This window comes from Brassica napus, chromosome C3 (assembly GCF_020379485.1).
Source record: "Brassica napus cultivar Da-Ae chromosome C3, Da-Ae, whole genome shotgun sequence".
Lineage (NCBI taxonomy): Eukaryota > Viridiplantae > Streptophyta > Magnoliopsida > Brassicales > Brassicaceae > Brassica > Brassica napus.
In genome coordinates, this window is record NC_063446.1 from 68,297,862 (window position 1) to 68,317,633 (window position 19,772).

The following is a 19,772-nucleotide window of genomic DNA, read 5'->3' on the forward strand; positions in this document are numbered from 1 at the left end:
AAGTATTTGCCGGAGAAGTTTCCTACGTTTTTCTTCTTCGGGGATTTTGGACGTTAACTTCGTCGTAACCGTTTTCGACCCCAACAGTTAGCCCCCAGCACATTGGGAACGTGGATTTCTAGCGAGGTCCCAATGCGTGGTATGGCGAGTTTGGACGAGATTGGTGTATTTGGGCGAAGTTTGTGTCCAAAAATCCGCAAGTAAATAGTAATTTCTCATGCCTATAAGAAGGGAGGTAACTTCTTCATAACCTTCACACTTACTCATTCTCATACTCATTCTCATAGAGAGGTTTTTCTTGAAAAGTTCTTTCTCTTTTTCTCTGTCATTTCCTCCTTGATTTAAAAAAAAAAAGAAAAACACGGGATGTCGAGTAAGAAGAGGAGTTCGAAGAAATGGTCTTTGCCCGCAAATATTTCTGAAGAGCTTCGAGTGCCGAAGATGGAATTCGTTTCTCATTCGGTAGACCCCGCCGAGAACGAGGCTTGGTGGGTGGCGTGTTACGGTTCGATCACACCTCCCATAGAAAAATCGTTCCCTGTCATGAACCATCGTCCGGTGGAGGCAGGTGCACAGAGTAGGAGCACTAGCGGATTTTTCTAGGTCATGCGGTCGTTCTACCATATTTCGGACGCGGTGGAATTCAGGATTCCTTGTCAAGGAGAGTGTGCTAGTAGTCCCCCGGAAGGTTTTTTTACTTGTTACGAGGCATTTGTAGTGCGTTGCCGTTTATGGTTTCCGATCCCCGAGATCATCGTCCGTGTATTGGGTCGCTTCGGCGTGGCGATAAGCCAACTGAATCCTCTTGGCATCCAGCACGTCATAGGGATCCTGGTCCTGAGCTACGAGCATGGTCTTTCTCTCACCGTTGATCACTTCGAAGCGCTTCTTCGATTACAGATCATTAGGGAAACAGACACGTACAGGCTGGTTCCTCGGAACTTCATGTAAGTGGTAAAGGGGTTCACTTCTAACTTCAACTTGTGGAGGAAGTTTTTCTTCTTCGTTCGTGTAGACGCAGCGTCCGTTGAGGAGAGTTGTATCCCACTATTTCAGAGGTTGCCGAACGATCGTCCCTCTATCAACCCTCTTGCTCCATTTCCTGAGGACATTATTGCGATGAGGGATCTGCTCAGGAATGGTCCTTTTTTCTGGAATTCTTTTACGCCGAAGAGAGTTCGTAAGGCGTTGAGGTTTGTGCATCCTGGTCCTGCTTCGAGCGGAGAAACAAGGAGTGATTCCGAACCTGAAGACGAAGGTCCCAACGCCGGTACCAACGCCGCTCCCACTATTGTGAAGGGGCCGAATTCTTCGAAGGGGAAATAAATTGATCTCGGTAACCTGGAGTTTTCGGTGGACGATTGCATGCTTCCAGGATGGGATCCGAACCTTTCTTTTGGCGATGGAAGTGGTACTAGCGAGGTCCCTATTTCGGACTTCGACGATTTCTTCGCTGGTCTTCCATCGGGTTTTGACGCTCCTCAGGCCACGAGCGAGTCAGGGAGGCCGAGAGTCATTGCGGAAGGATCTCGCATCATTAACGGGGTATAGTTTTTAAGAATTCCGACGATCGTTATTATTATTTTTTGCTTATAACGTGTCAATCGGTTTTACATGGTTTGAACTTGCTTGGATCGGCCATTGAGGCGAGCCATAGAGAGGCCATGATCTATCGCTTTAAAGCGGAGAAGGCGGAAAAGGATCTTGCTCGCATGCGAGACGAGATGTTGGTGCGAGACGCTCAACTCGCTCGTGATCATGCCAGGGCTGTTCGCAGGGCGGAACGGAAGGGCAAGAGGGAAATTGTCGAGGTGATGAAGACTTGCGCTTCCCAATTTCAGGTTGAGTACAGGAATCTTAAGGGTGCTTTCAACTCGCTGGGCGACTTCCGTGAGTGTCGCGGCTCCGTCGGGAGCCTTTGGAAGACGCAGGAAGATGACTACGTTTTTGAGAGGGAGATGGAGTTAATGAAGGGTGGCATGAAGGATCATGCTCACGCTGAGGCGACCATTCCTCCGATCGACAAGAAGTTCCAGGGATTCTGGGATCCCATCCCGGTTTCCCCTGATACCGTAGAGACTACGGCTGATTTTGCTGGTGATGATGAGGAAGTGAACTTTCCCGCTGATGCATTCGGGGCTTCCTTGTCCGGGAGTTTTAACTTTGACCTGTGAGTGTTTTGGCGGGAAGGAGTTTTTCCCTTTATCTAGTATTTAGCGGCCGAGTGTGGCCTTTGTTCATATATGTCTGGCCGAGTGTGGCCTTGAACCCCTACCGCTATGCGGTTTATATAATGGATGTCTGTTTGGGTTTACTTTGTTTAGAGTGGGTTTGAAGTGAACATGAGTTGTCGTCTCATATTTATCTTCGTTGAGGCGTTCATTCTGTTAGTTCGTTCGAGAGGTGAGTTTTCGTAGAAATCATTTATGATTTTTCGGGAACGTTGAGTTATGAATGAAGAGACATGTTTTAGGAATCTCGTATCGTTTAGATATCATGTCTTTGAGATGTTTGAGACCAATGCGATGGGTTTAGGGCAAGACCTAGGTTTACTCTCGGTTTTAAGGTTTGTGCGGTGACTAGCCGGCTATCGGTTTTCCTGTTGTGATTTCTACATGATTCGTACCGATTTAAAGTCCGCGATAGGTTCTCGGCTTATACGACTTGTATGGTACGAATCGAGCATCTTTCCAGAGATAATTTTTAAGCCAACTGGAAGTGTTAGACCAAAATTTTCGATTTTTTTGTAGCGCGCTTTCGTCCTTGTGTTGGACGTTTGAAGATCAAAAGAGTGATCAGGTTGCGTTTGTTTAAGACGGCTGATGTGTTCGTCGGGGCCAATCGACGAACGGAGTGTAAGATTTATAGTGGTCGCGTTCGGACAATTTGTTCGTATCATCTTGATTTTTAACTTGGTGACGTCTCGCAGTTATTTCGAAGACTATACGTATATTGCTGAAGTGAGATTGTTTTTCGATTTTGTCTTAAAAAGAGCGACGAATACTTCGTAAAAAGTTTTAGAATTCTTGATAGAATTCGATTACAATAACGCATCTTTTCCTATGTGGGAGTATATGAGTATACGCACCCACTCCCCCCCCCCCCTTTTTGGAGAGGGGGATAGCTAAACTCGTCCTTCGACGAGCTGCCTACGTACCCCTTTCGAGGATCAAGCCATCTCGTAGTTCTGTTTTATGCCGCTAGCGTTTTTACTCGGCGGTTGTCGCCGTGCTGACCGCCTTGATCGAGATGATCGTGGCAGGGTCAATGTTCTCTTCTGGATGTTCCGATTGAATTGTAGTGTCGGCTCCGGCCTCATGTTGAGTTTCGACGCCCAAAGCGTCTGCGTCGGCAGACGATGTGAAATTGTCTTTTCTCGAAACGTTGTTGGTTGAAGATTTATCGATCTTTGTGCGTTTGCGATTTGCCGTTGCAGAGGTTGTTATCTGTCTTAACTTGTGTTATGCGAGGAAGCACAGTCGCGACTGTTTCTGAAATCCCCAGATAGCTGCGACTCCGTTTGGGGTCGGGAATTTGTCGCCCAGGTGGTATGTCGACGGAACGGCTTGCATAGCGTTGAGACACGGGGTTCCCATGATCACATTGTAGATGGCAGGATGATCGACTACCGCGAACTCTACGATTTTTGTGACCTCCTTGGCCATGACAGGTAGCTGAATTGATTCGAGGGTCATCGATACTTCGCCAGAAAAGCCTGTGAGCGGTTTCGGAGTTGGAGTTACTTCTCCGAGTTCAATGCTCTTCCGATTGAGAGTGTCGCGGAAGATTACATTTACCGTGCTCCCCGTGTCAATGAGTACTCTTCTGACTTCCAGATCTCGTATGACGAGGTCTACGACGAGCGGATCGCAGTGAGGCTGATCAATTCTGATGGCTTCCTCCTTTGTGAAGGTGATTGAGCATTTCTGATCATCTTTGGTAGGAGACCATGTAGGCCAGTTTGCGCTCGACTCCGCCTTCTGTTGGTAACCCTTGATGGCGGAGACCGTATCGTTGCAGAACTGCGATCCTCCGATGATCATGTTGACTCTACGAAGATTGTTATTGTTCCCCTTGTCGTCTGGCCTCCTGTCGCGTTTAACCCCAGATTGGTTTCTTTGGGGAGATCTCTCCGCTGGAGGATTTCTGTCCGGCTTTGGGGGGCGATCCGTCTCGAGGATGAGATCTTTTATGCTGGTTACTTCCGAGAGTTCTCCGGCTAGTAGCTTCACGGCCAGCCTCGCTCCCAAGACCATGCAGTTAGTCGTGGAGTGTCCTCGGGATTGGTGGAACTCGCAGAAGGTGTTTTCGTCATATCCTTGGTTGCGAGTCCAAGTATTACCCGTGGTTCGGCCCTGGTCTGAGCCGATCGCGTAATTATGTGCTCCTTGGAGTTCTTCCCCCTCGTGATGGACATAGTTGTTGTTACGAGGGTTCTTCTTCCTTGTTTCCGGGTCTACATCTTTCGAGGACGATCTTGCCAACTTATGCTTCTGCGATAAGATTTTTGTTTTTTCCTCGATCATGAGGTAGTCCGTCGCCTTGTGGGGGGCGTCTTGGATCGTCCGCGGTTTTTCTAGGGATATCAATTTTCTGAATTTCGACTTGTACCAGAGCGCCTTCCTGAGCGCGTCGATGGCCACCTTGTCGCTTTTCCCGCTGACCCTGGACATCACCAACCTTAACCGGCTGATGAACTCGCGAAGAGGTTCTTCTTCCCTCTGGGACAGACTCCAGAGATCGACATCGGAAGTTTCTCTATCTATGAACATAGAGTATTGCTTGAGAAATTCCGATGCGAGCTGTCGGAAACTCCCGATAGAGTTTCATTTAAGGTGCGCAAACCATTCGAGGGCTGCTCCTTCTAGATTCTCGACGAACAGGCAGCAGTAGCCGGTATCTCTCTCGCCGTCCTTCAGCCTCGCTCTTCCCATCGTGATGTGGAAAGCATGAAGGTGCGCTCTCGGATCGGTTGTACCATCATATTTCGGTACTTTGATTTTTCCTAGATCGGATACCCTCGTATCTGAGATACGAGCGGTGAAAGGGGTCTTCCGAGCCCCTTCCAGCAATCTGTCGATCTCGGGGGCCGCGCTCGTAGCATGATGGATTTGAGATTTTACGGCTCTTACTTCTGCCGCAGTATTGGTGATATAGTCACAAAGATCGCGTATATCCGATGTCTCGTCAGCAGTTTTCCGCGCCTGTCGGCGTTTACTGCGAGTGAGCTCGGTTTATTTTTCAGCCAGCTCTTCCTGTTCGTTTCGATAGATGATTTCCTTCTCTTCTGTCATTGGTTTGTCGAACGGAGAGCTTTCCCGAGTGAATCGGCTTATGGTCCTTCTTGGATGTCTGTCGGTGTCCTCATCAGTATTATTAGAGACATCGCTAGGATCCAGGTCGACTTGCTCGGCTCCGTTGTCCTATGAAGCCTTCGCGGGAGGCGGAGGGCTTTCGGAATTTCCCTTTTCGACGGGAGACTTCTTGCTAGGGTTTTGACCCGAAGGTCGTTCCTGGGCGGCTCCAAGCCTGTTGAGTGGGGTCGCAAAGTCAACTCTTTTCCTGCGGACCTTAGTGGTTCCATGGGGGTGGATTGCTCTAGTCCTTGCCGTTAAAGTTTCAACTTGTTTGGTCAAGGTGCTCACGAGCTTATCCTGTTCTTCCGACCTTTTTTCGTAGGTGGCGAACATCTTTTTAAACTCCTCGAGCGCCGCGGCGTTGGGTGGTGCGTTGGCCACGGATACATCCGCTGCGGGAGTGTGGAGATCAGTGCTGCTGCCTCCGTTAAGAGTAGTCTGCATGTTATCCGTGTCGTCAGTTGACATGTCTGGTTGAGCGTGATGTGGTTGAGAGTTAGATTGATCCGTACCCCCCCTCTTTCTTGCGCCAAACTGTGGGAACCGAAATTTGCACTGTCGATTTCCGTTTAAATAAGGAAACTAGGAAAACCCTAACTTCCCAGAGGTTCCAGATATCTGCTAATACCACACGCCAAGCAATCAGAACACAATAATGACAACGATAAAGTATAAGAAATCAAAAAGAGAGCAAAGTAGATCTTATTCCGAATTCGCGTTTGAGCGTTACAACAAGGTAAGAGCCTGGGCTACGAGAGTTGTCGGCGAGATTCCTAGTTCTAAAACCCTAAGACGGCAATAACCTAGTTGAGTCGCAGCTCGAATAACAAAAACGGAAATATGCCTAATTGCTCTAAGTGCTAAGTTTTCTCTGAAAAAGTTCGTCTCCATGCCTCTCGCCTAAGACCCCTTATATACTGGCTCCAAGGTCGGTTTACGCCTTTCCTCTTCTGCCCTTAAGCCGCCATAGAATAAAAATGGAGATATTCCATTTTTTCCGATCTTCGTAATTATCTTCGAAATTTCGTATTTATCCGTGGAAACTTAACATTTATCTTCCCTTGCGGACCAAGCGTAAACCAACATGCAGTTTACGGGCGGTTGGTTAAGAAATCACAAGTTGGGCCTCGAGTCGTGTCTTAGGTCCCTTTGGGCCGTCTTTCGACTCGAAGCGTTTATTACGGCTTCTTTCGATAAAGAATGAACTTTTCGCGGTTTTTACGGTAAAGTTTGATTGATAACTTAGAAATGGCGGGGAACGTGAGATGGGTTCGCTACGGTATTCGGGAGTTAGCGTCGAAGGGTAGACAAGAACGCATGGACTGATGTCGTATCGACGTTTCGGAATAGCTCGGTCGCTACGTAGCGAACGAACTTTGGTTCGAGCTCGGTCGCTACGTAGCGACTGAGCGGAATGGGTGTTGGGTCGCTGCGTAACGAACCTTCTCGAGCTCTTGTCTGATGATTCGCGTTCCTTCCACAAAGGTTTTTCGTAAAGAAGAATCTATTACGAAAAAGTATTTATCGGAGAAGTTTCCTACATTTTTCTTCTTCGGGGATTTTGGACGTTAACTTCGTCGTAACCGTTTTCGACCCCAACAGCCAGCCTTATCTCTATGTCTGGTCTGGTTTCCCTAATGACCTCGGATTTGTCTTATCTTTCTATGCACCTTTCTCCTTTCTTTCCGAGGATTCTTATCTTATGGAACTCATTGGTCTATCTTGTATAGACTCTGTAGCAATTTGACTATGTCTCTTTCTAGGACATCAAATTCGTTTGGTGCTAAGCTGGTATGACTTAGTCATTCTTTTCTTTTCGGGTCAATGTGTCTGGCATCTGATTAGCTAGCTTTGTATAATAATTTTTTTCTTTGGACGTCTTAAATCATATTATTTAGTCTGAAGATCTTGCCAAGACAATGATGGTTAATACCATTCTATTTCTCTTCTCATTCTTTTACTCTTTACCAGCTTATAACTTTCTCCTTCTAATGTTGGATAGTCGGATTCATTAGTCATGCAATCCGTGTACCTGGCCTTAATCTGATCACCCATATTTGGCTCAAGGTTTCTTAAAACTCATGGGAGAAAGACATACTCATATCCAACATATATTCCCAATCCTTTTCTGAGGTTCCATCTTAGACGGCACATATGTCTGTGGTGGTTTATTCAAAGTCTCTTAAGATGGTATATGTCTGGCTCATGACCCGTATTCAATCTAAGATGGGGATATCTATGCTCACTTGTATGGCCTGATGCATATTAACCTTATATAAATGTAAAACTCGTGATGTCCCCAAGCTTTAGGCTGGATGTGGATTATAAAAAGGGTCCAGTCAAGCCGTTTATAGCATGGTCATAGGCCATGGTACACGAATTTGTAGTATGGTCATGGACCACGGGTTTATCCTCACTCCCCTCATGAATATACTATAATTTCGTGATGCTTGGGACAATAAAGCCTAATGAGTTTCCCTTGTGTACATGTTATATAACGTGAGATCCTATGGGATAACTCTGTGTGCCTTTTGCAATTTTTGCATCAAGTTTATACTACGATGACTAATCCAGTCGTGCCATAAAGTGTATAATTTCGTGGGGTATACCAATCTGGTTGCCATGGCTCTTGCCTCTTATCATACTGATCTTTGACATAGTCTAGATCAGTAGAGTACGCATGTATAGTCTTGACCACTTTCTTATAAGGCCTTAGGCGATTTTTCTTAAATCTGAAGGAACTTTTTGTTTCCTTTTTGCCCATTGTTTCTATTTGGAAACCATTTTATTATAACTCAATGGGTCACGAATTCTTGGGTGTATATAATACCCTTTAGGCAGTGCCCTGGCCGTCGATTCCTCACTAGGCTACTATACCCGCAAATTTGTACTCTTTATCAATAAAATCATTCACATTATCAAGCAAAATCAGGCAAGGTATAATAGCAATGAACTCAAAACAATTCTATTATTATAAGAAAATTCGTGAATGACAAGAAGGTCAAAGCAAATCATAAATCAAAAACACAAAATCAGTATGTCGAAATCTTATTTTCTTAGTCAATAGACAAACCGGCCATACCATCCGTTACTTTGGACACGGCTACCTTGGATTCTTTATAATCTTCTTCAGCCTTATTGGCTTCAGGATGTCTCATATCACTGCTTTTCTTTAGCAACTTATTCTGCTCAATTATCAATAGGCATGAAAGCAGATCATTATAGGTGGTGAAACCTCTTTCTATATAGATATGTGCTGACAACAGATCTCCTGAATGGAATGTAGAGTATGTCTTGAACAGTAAATCCTCGTCTGTTACCACTTCACCACATAGTCTCAGTTTGTAAACAATTTTGGTCAAAGCAAAGTGATATTCATCCACAGACAAAAAGTCCTGGAATCTGAGACTCATCCATTCATGCCTGACCTTTGGTAATAACACCATTGTGTATTTGGATTTTAATTATGTCCAAAGGTCACGAAGATTCTCAATATTTAGGTACTGATTTCTCAGATCCTTAGTGAGATGATGGCGCATAATTGTTATGACCCTATACTTTTCACTTTCAGTTGCATAATTACCCTTAATGATACTCCTACCGAGTCCTCTTGATTTCAGGGCAACTGAAGTGTTCATTGCCCATTCCAGATAATTATCTCCAGAGAGATTTAGGCCAGCATAATCCAAGTTACATATTTTCGACATCTGAAATCATCAAGTCTTAGGGTTTCATAATTTCATAGAATACATGCTGCTAAATCAAACAATCAATTCACACAAGTCTTTAAAACAAATTTCTATGTAACCATGGTGCGTAATCTTAGTAAACGGTTTCTATATGAATATGTAACCAATGCATCAATCAGAACAAACAATCTTGAGAATAAGCCGCACGGCCAAGATCAATATAATGCAACAGTCTTAGGTTAGATGATCTATAAGAAATAAGGCCACACGGCCATGAATGAATATGCACTAAGCCACATGTTTTTCGAATTCTATATGAATATGCGGTCAATAATTTTAATCAAATAAATAATTATCAAGCAAGGCCACACGGCCACGAGTATGATGCATAACAAAAACCACACGGCCACAACAAAATGTGATGCAAATAGGATGTTTAGGTAAGATGCATTCAATCTTAACATTCAGTTATATGCATATCAATTAGGGTTTACCAATTTCAAGGTTGGTAATATGCGGCTAGGATTTAAGGTTTCAGAATCAAATAATCTAGCAAACTAATTCTCATGCAATATGTAAACAATCCTAAACCTCAAATCAATCATTCAAATTTTAAGCAATATTGGATTTAAGGTTTCAAGGCCTTAAGATTTTAATTCGAGATTCAATCAATCTATTAATCTTAAAACTCAGATTATCAATCATTCAAACAAGAATAATTTAAAGCCTCAATGATCAAACGATCAGACAAGAACATCAAACAAACCGATTTACAATTAGGGTTTTAGGGTTCTTCATACAACCGAATTTTACATCCTATCATCTGGTTCTATATGATCAAATAATCACAAAATCTAACCGATATCCTATCATGAATTTTTTGATTCCAAACTTAGAGTATTGATTTCTATTATTAGGGTTTTGCAAGATTTTAATTTGTCTTAAACTTTTATCAATCAAGCCAAATTCGATGTGGGTTCTTTATTAGGGTTTCAGATTTACCTTTTTCTTTTGTAGGGTTGAACCGGACCACCAAAAACAGAGAGAGTTCGCGAGCTGGTGCGTGCGGACTAGTCGGGTCGGGAATCGGGAACGAGCTGAAGCTGGTCGGATTGCTATCGGGTCGCTATCGTCTCGCTGGATCGTGCAGGCTGGACGGATTGCTACCAGGTTGCTATCGGCTCGTCGGATGCGGCTGATCCTTCGGGAACGCGAGCTGGTTGAGGACGTCGGACGCGAACGGGGAACGCCTAGGGGCTGAGCTGATCGTCGAAGTTGGGACGAGACGGGGAACGCCTTAGATCGCCGCCGGGTTAGGTTTTTAGGGTTTAGTAGTTGGCTCAAGGTTTTTTGGACTATCATGCTGATAACGTGTTATAAAATAAGGAAGATGAAAGGATTTGAATCTGTATATTATTCAATCATAGAGGTTCCTTTATATACAAGAATAGACCGTCATAGATAAATGGAAATCTATAGTAATATGGAAATCCTAAACATACTAGAAAAGGTAAAGATACATATTCATAATCTAATTAGGAAAAGGAAAACCTAAGTACATAAGTAAAAGGAAAGTCGGTCAAGTATAATGGAAAGCTTCCAGCCGCCTTTGGACATGTGGTACGATCCAGATGGGCCGGTTCTGGTCGGACTGGATCAGGCCGGTTATGGCTCGTCCACATAAGGATTTATAACAATATATTGTGTTTTTAATAATGAATTCAATTTATATTAACTCTATAACTAATCAATATTTTTTATTAATATATAAAATTATATATACATATTAATTCATATATATATCTATATATAACTATATTTTAATCTAAATTCAGAAAATACATAATTATTAAAATTATATATATATATATATATATATATATATATATTTGGTAAAATAAATATTAATAGTTAGTTAATATTAATACTTAATGATATGATGAAACATGTTACTATTGATATTTTTATGAATATAATTTTACAAGTTTTTCCAGCAAACATGTAAAATATTTATCAAATGTAAAACTAATTAAACAAAACATAAAACACATTTTAAGTTTGGCTTGGGCGTTCATATACCCGTTGGGATATGGGTTGGGTATTTTGAATTTGGTTTTATTTATATCACATCATAGGTCTCATTCTGGTAGATTTGTTAGTACAGATCGAAATCAGATATAACACATCGGTTTGATTCTAATTTGTATTCATATTAAAATACATAAAATAACCATATATTGTTTGCATTCGTTTTAAATTGGTTCGGTTCAGATATATCCGAAGTTAAATCCAATTTTTTTTTAAAAAAAAACATAAGAAGTAAATATTTATTTTTATAAAAGACTTATTTAAAAGTTAAATATTTATTTTTTAATTATAATTTCAAAATAAATATAGAATTGAATATTTGAAAGAAATATTTATGTTTCAAATATTTATATTTGTGATTTATTTGGACAATCAGATCAGTTTTCTAGATTTTTCAGTGTTTTGGATTCAGCTTATTACACTTCGGAATATGTTTTGTAGCACCCTACAAGACCTATTCTGGTATTTCTTACATATGACCGGGTATGGATCGGGTTCTTTGGTCTGGTTCGTGATGTATTTTGTTTTTGACACATTCCAATATTGTTTTCTAAAGTGTTTTCGAGTATTTATCGAGTCCTTTTAGTCTTTTTTGAGTCATTACATGTCAGGAGTTGCATTGGATTGGATATGGATCACTTAGAGCAAAAGAGGCGGAAAAAAAAAGAAATGGGAGATTTTCAGAACAGAGCAGCCGTTCTCAAATGAAGCAGCTGCTCTGGCGACTGAGATTTTTAAGAACTTTTTCAATATTTAAGGATTTTTACCTAGGGATTCTCCTTTTTCCTTCTGAGTCGCCACAGACCTGCAAATATATTGTTTTCTATTATTTTCATCAGGGAGCTACCTTTTGAGAGAGATTGAGAGGACATTTATCGAATTTGAAAAAGAGTCAGAAGAAATGGCTAGAAAGCTTGTAATCTTGTTAAGGGAGAATAATCTCTACACACTCTTGAGAAAAATCATGAACCCTATATTTATTATTACAATCTATTTCATCATGTTTTCTTCATCATCTATCACTGTGTTTTCTCTGTTCATGTCTGAGTAGTCGGCTTGCTTAGTCTAAGGTGTTAGAGTGTTTAGATCGATGAGCTAAATACAAATAAGATCATTGTTTGATTGTCTCCATTCATGATTACGCTTACTGTCTGCATTAAACTAATCATTTACTGTTTGAAACTAGGTTTAATCTAATCATCAAAAGTGCTTAGGTTTCTAGAAACAATATGAATGGACAATTTGTCCCTAACCAGCGAAAGTAGATGTTAGGGCAACTTGTGAACAAATCGAATCTGAGCAATAATGTTTGTCATCTTTCTCGAATCCAAATGAAAGTTTAGAAGTTAGAATTTTTTTGATAAAAGGTGAGACATTTCGAGTTCTAAACTTGTTTGAAATCGTTTCTTGAATAGTTATTTGGCTCATGATCGCTAGACACCCGATTCATCACTCTAGGCCTAACGCTTTATCTCCTTGATTTTTACATGGTATTAATCATGATATTTATTTACTTTCGTTACATAAATCATCAACCAAATCGCGTTGTCTAAGCTAATTTATTTCACTCTGAAAGAATGTAGTGTAACCGTTAATCTCTGTAGATTCGACCCCTAGAATATTATTTGGTTTGCTGTGCACTTGTAATAGATTTATAGAGTTTTAAAACCTGAGATGAAATTTTTTGTATCAGTTTGGTTCGTACTTTGGTTTACGGATTTTATGCACGAGCATACTTTAAATAAAGAAAAAAATGAGATTATATATACTGAAAAATTATTCAGCGCTTTAGAAAATGCGGTTCAAAATCTAGTTAACTGTTAAGCTTGTAGGAAGTTAAACTAATCAAATCACTACATATGGGCACTCGTAGTAAATAATAATGAATAATTGAGTGTTGATTAAGTGTAGTTAAATGGTCAACTATTTTTTTCCAGAATGTATGGGAAATTTAATTGGGTCATATTAGAAAATTGAATGAAACATTTTTTTTTAAAATTGAATGAAACATGCATGTCCTTTCTATGTGTCAAATGATAGAACATCTCTTTATACTCAAGTTTATGTGGGAAGTTAACAGTTTTTTGTCTCCCAGCCACAGCCACTCCCAGTACCATTATCGAGTTGCTTAGCAAAATAAGGTTAGGAATTTAAAATAGGGTACCTGCAATGTCGTTCATACCCAAACCTAAGAGATAAGACTGTTTGGGTCAAAAACGGTAATCTGGAAATCAACACCCAGGATTGCTAAGCTATTTTCAAAGAAACTTGATTCGAAATAACTTCGGAAAAAACTTAAGGGATAAACTTTGGAGTACAAGAGGTTACGAACATCACAGAACGAGTCTCGTAGGGCGGTACAAATCATATCCGAATCTGAAGTGTTAATTAGCTGAACTCGAAGCCCGAAAACAGAAAACAAACTTAAAAAATGCAAAACCGATCCGAATGTCAAAATTAATCACATATAAAAATATTTGAGACATAAATATGTACTTCAAATATTCAGTCCTATATTTATTTTGAAATGATATATAAAAATAAGTATTTAATTTTTAAATAAGTACCTTAAAAATCCAACTCTATATAAATAAGTATTTATTTTTACGTTTTGCTTTTCAATTTTGGATTTGACTTCAGATACATCCGAAGCAATCCAATTTAACCCGAAACCGAATGATATATGGTTATTTTATTAGTTTTAGGATGTGATACAAATTAGAACAAAAACCGATATGTTATATCCGAACTCGATCCATACTTACAAATTTACCAGAATGAGATGTAGGATGTGATGTAAATTAGAACCGAAATTCAAATTACCAACCCGTCTTATATTAATTTTATTTATAGTTTAAAGCTATAAATAATAATATGAATTTATTATTAATTTTTTCTATTTGAGAAAATTTATTTTGTGATAATATAAATTAATATATGTCCTTCGACATGTTTCATACTTTATAAATATTTATATGTTTATTAAATAACCCGTAAAAACTGTAATAGTAAAACTTACTTATATTTCTATGTACCATATAATCAAATAATACTAATATAAACAAAATTTAGTATCGCATTTTTATCACATTCAATATATTAAATATATTTTAATAACTAATTAAAATATGTATATTAAAATATAAAATTTCCATTATTTTAAATATCTTACTTTATTATTTTATTTTAATAAATTGGAATATGTCAACATTAATAAATATATTTCATTCTGTATATGTACTTATTTTATTTTTATATTTATAAAATAGTCAAAAAGTATATGAATTTCTTTTATATTTATTGATTGTTGTAGTAACTTAATTATGAATATAAGTTATGTATATATAAATATTATAGAAATGTTATTTCTTATTCTATAAATCAAAAAAAAAGAATTAATATTAATTTATAGTAAAATAGCTAATATTAATTACGAATTTTTATTATTTAAAAATAATGCTAGAAAATATATATTTATATTCTAAATAAAAATATTATAAAAATATAATCTTTGAAAAGATATTTAAGAAAATATTTTTGAGATCTCATTTTTTAAAATATTTAAATAATATGTTAAGTTAATATGTATGCTTAATAATAAATAAATTAGTTGTAGACAAAATAATACGAATGTAAATAAATTTAATGGTCCAACTTAGATTATTTGTAAATAGATTTTTATTGCTTCTGTTTTAATAGTATAGAAAAGTATCTGAACCTTCTTTTCAAATAATTATGAAAAGATCTTATAACAAGTATAGTCAAACTTCTATTTTTGTTAATTCACTGTATCAAGACCGTAAAACAAATAGTATAAATATTATTAAAAATTCTCAAGCATTGCTTCTGTTTTAATAGTATAGAAAAGTATCTTAACCTCCTTTTCAAATAATTATGAAAAAAATCTTATAAAAATATAGTCAAACTTCTATTTTTGTTAATTCACTGTATCAAGACCGTAAAACAAATAGTATAAATATCACTAAAAACTCTTAAGCATCATCAAGCGAATTGTTAGTTCCGCAATGAAGCTTCTGTTGCTACTGCTTGCCTTCTGCTGCCTTTCTCTATCAAGTTGTTCCCCTTCTTGTCCTCTGATTTTCATAAATTATTATTGTTGTTATGTTAAATTGAATCTCCTATAAGGTTTCTCTATCAATATATATTTTTAATGCTTATACGTAGTAAGAACTTTTGAATCTCTTATTATTAACGAAAAATAAATAATTAATATAACATAATTTTGTATGAAAACTTTTTGCAGGGTGTGAAGAAAAGAACGTACCATATGATTACTCGGCAACGATAGAGGTAAGCAATTATGTGTTCTTTCAGACATGTTCATTATAAAGTTCTGTTTTTGATTATCTTTTTGTCCTGGTGCAGTGTCTAGAGAACCCTAATAAGCCACAGTACAATGGAGGGATCATCGTTAACCCTGACTTACAAAATGGTTCTCAGGGATGGTCACAAATGGGAAACACCAAAGTCGATTTCACAGAATTTGGAGGCAATAAGTTTGTTATTGCACGAGGGAGGAATCAATCTTATGATAGCGTCTCACAAAAGGTTTATTTGGAAAAGGGACTTCTCTACACTTTCTCTGGTAGATAAAATTTCGAATTTGTGTTTCTTGGCTCACATTCTTTAGAAAGCATTGTGCCAAGTATCGTCTAACGTGTTTTATGTAACTTGTAGCTTGGTTACAAGTAAGTCAAGGGAATTCTCCTGTGAGAGCCGTTTTCAAGAAGAATGGTGAATATAAGCATGCCGGTTCAGTTATTGCTGAATCCAAATGCTGGTCCATGCTCAAAGGTGGTCTTACTGTTGATGAATCTGGTCCTGCCGATCTCTACTTTGAGGTATCTTCTTCATATACAAACATAGTAAATTAGTAATGGTCTAGATTGTTTGTCTAAGAAAACTACTACTTTTAATATATTCTTAAAAGGAAAGTTGCAACATGACACCAAAGTTTATTTTTAAAAAGGAAGAATTTTTTTGAAAAGTAATTTATGATTGAGGAATTTTTAGGATAACACTAAATTTTTTTTTATCATAAATATAACACACAAAAATCAAAATGACCATAATATTTAATTAAAAAGGTTAAACAACACTTATATCCCTAGGGTTAATTAATATACACTTAAATGTTTAGATTTGAGGGCTGGAGTTTAGGTTTTTTTTTTTAAATATTATTCAAAATTTAAAATAATAATTTATTAAAAGTTTCAAAAATAATTTTAGGATTTTAAAAGAAATTTTTGAAAAAAATATATTCGAATTGAAAAAATATTTAGAATTAAAAATATTTTTTATTATTTATTTCAATATTTATTTATATTTATATATCTTAAAATAATGGTAGAAAGATCTTTTATCTCTTTAATTAAACTTCTTTTTATCATTGTTTATTTTCAAAAAAGAATCAAAAACAAAAAAAAGGGTCATTTTTTTATTTATTTGCTCTTTTGGTCAAAAACACTTATTTTATGGTCTTTTGGGAGATTTGCTATGATTTATGGTTCTTTTCATTTTGAATGTGTAAAGGAAAACGTTACATTTAAGTGGAAACAGAGAAACTGACCAATGATGATTCTTATTGACTTATTGTCATGTGTAGAGCGAGGACACAACCGCTGAGATTTGGGTGGACAGCGTCTCGTTGCAACCATTTACACAAAAAGAGTGGAACTCTCACCACAAGCAGAGCATTAACATAACGAGGAAAGGAGCCGTGAGGATCAGAGCCGTAAACAGCGCCGGTGAGCCAGTACCAAACGCAACCATCTCCATCGTTCAAAACAGACTCGGGTTCCCATTCGGGTGCTCGGCAGGAAGTAACATACTTGGGAACCAAGCATTCCAAGACTGGTTCACTAAGAGATTCACCGTGACAGCTTTCGAGAATGAGATGAAATGGTACAGCACGGAAGTTGTAAGAGGCAAAGAGGATTACTCAACCGCAGACGCGATGGTAAGATTATTCAAGCAGCATGGGATCGCTATTCGTGGCCACCATATTATATTAGACGACCCTAAATATCAACTTAGTTGGGTGACGGCATTGAACGGACCCGATCTCTACAAAGCCGTGAAGAGAAGGGTTGACTCGGTGGTGTCAAGGTACAAAGGCCAGCTCGCTAGTTGGGACGTTGTGAATGAGAATCTTCATTTCTCATTCTTTGAGAACAAGATGGGCCCTAAAGCCTCCTATAACGTCTTTGAGCAGGCGCATGCTGTTGACCCAACGACTACAATGTTTATGAATGAATTCAATACGTTAGAGCAACCAGGGGATGGGGTGTCTAGTCCAGCAAAGTATTTACAGAAGCTTAGAGAGCTTCAATCTATTCGTGCCCCCGGAAACATTCCTTTAGGGATCGGTCTTGAGTCTCATTTTTTCAGTACTCCTAACATTCCGTATATGAGATCAGCTCTTGACACTCTTGGTGCCACTGGTTTGCCTATTTGGCTCACTGAGGTCGACGTCGCAGCTCCTCCAAATGTTCAGGTAACTGAAATATATTTAAGGGTTATAAATATTTTAACGTTAATCTTAATAACAATATTTTTTTTTTTACAATTTGAAAAAATCTTGGGGGTAAATGTTTCATCCGTCTGTGCTTAGAATCGGCTCTGCTCTTACAAGGGCTACTGGAAATCCTGTCCCATGTTGGTCCGCTCTGTCTGATATCTGAGTTTCTTGCAGGCCAATTATTTCGAGCAGGTCCTTAGGGAAGGCCACGCACATCCGAAAGTGACGGGAATGGTGACGTGGTCAGGTTATAATCCAAAAGGTTGCTTCCGAATGTGCCTCACCGATGGCAACTTCAGGAACCTACCCACCGGAGACGTTGTGGACAAACTTCTGCGAGAGTGGGGAGGGCTTCGTGGGAAAACCACAGGTTTAACTGATGCTGATGGATATTTTGAAGCTTCACTCTTTCATGGTGACTATGATCTCAGTATTGCTCACCCTCTCACCAATTCCACAGCTTCTCACAGCTTTAAGTTGACTTCTGATGATTATCACCCATCTCCTACTGTCGTTCGTGTTTGAGACGCTAAGTTTAAGTTTACAACTACTTTGTAACTGAGTAGCTTGATTTTAAACACCATTAAGTTGGTTTACTAAAGTTTAAGCCTTGGTAGCATCTATCAGTCGATAATAATAATAACCAACTTCGATGTATAACCGATTTAAGACTTTTATTTCTTATACTAGGTAGAGACCCACGCGAGATTTTTGTGACAATAACGTAATGTAATTTACATTTTTTTGGGGATAGTTTGTATAAAGTTGGATTATGCATTAGTTTGTATTAGGGCTAGGTAAAAAAAAAAGAATCCAAAAATCTAAAACCAAATCTGATCTAAAACATAGTATCGAATACGATCTGAAATTGGTTAAATATCCGAACGGATATAAAATTTTCTTATTTAGAAAACCGAAACCGATCCGAACGAAAGAATTTTGGTGTCCGAATCTATCTGAAATAGATTTATATACTTAAATAAATTAATTATTTTATATTTAATATATATAAAATATCTAAATATATAAGATATTTTGAGGTTGTCCAAAATATTTGAAAGTATCTACAAATAGTCAAAATTAAATAGCTAAATAAGCAAACAATACTCGAAACACTAAAAATACTTGAAATATCTAATCGATTATCAATCCAAATATTCAAGCTAAGCCAATTTATATGTTAAATTTAGGTATTTCAGCATACATTGTCCAAATTTATATGTAATATATTATTTTTACTTCTAGTTTTGAAAGTTTAAAGTATATATGAATTTTAAATTTAAAAATAAGTTAAAAGGGTCATCCAGACCCGAATTGAACCCGCAAAGAGCCGAACCAAACCGAACCAAAATTTACAAATACCCAAATGTGACTTAAATTTTAATCTCGAAAATTTGAAACACGAATAGATATGAACCAAAATTGAATGGATACCCGAACGGTTAAAGCGTAAATAGAGAATACACTCATGTATTTTGTAATATTGACTTTATCCCGACAAATTGTGAAATGGTATTCACTAATAGAGAACTAAACAGTTCAAATGATCTTAGAATTGGTTTAATGATCTTCATATACTAAAGTAGATAACGCCAAAGAGATATATAGTATGTTCTAAACTTTTGAGGTGGACAAAATAAATGGCTTAGTTTTCTTCTCTGTTTACAATGGTGCTTTTATTCTATATATAAACTCTTATGTAGTCACTTCTTACCGTTTGCGTTCAAAGTTTGAATACAAATTATGAAATGGTATTCACTATAATTGGTGAAAATGTTAGGAAGATAATCATTTTTTTTTGTTCATAATTTTATATAACATTATAAATTAATTAGTTACATGCTATATTAAATTAAGAATATTATAGGTTTATGGATAGATGTAAAATTCTCATGTTTTGTATCAAAATGTTGGGCTAGAAAAATCTATGGACCAGGACTTAGTCTTTAACTATGTCAATTGGTTTGATACAGAATTTATGAATAATTAAACAAATAACACATGATTTTAATACAGATTTGAAAATCATAGAACCAATAACACTAGATTTAGTTTTGATTTTCAAATTCATTAAAATACAACAACCAATAACCCCTA

At 37.7% G+C, this 19,772-nt stretch overlaps 1 pseudogene; it reads left to right on the top strand.

Annotated features, from left to right (window-relative positions):
- The first annotated feature begins 14,691 nt into the window (after positions 1-14,691).
- LOC106358969 lies at positions 14,692-18,272 on the top strand (annotated as a pseudogene).
- The last annotated feature ends 1,500 nt before the right edge of the window (positions 18,273-19,772 follow it).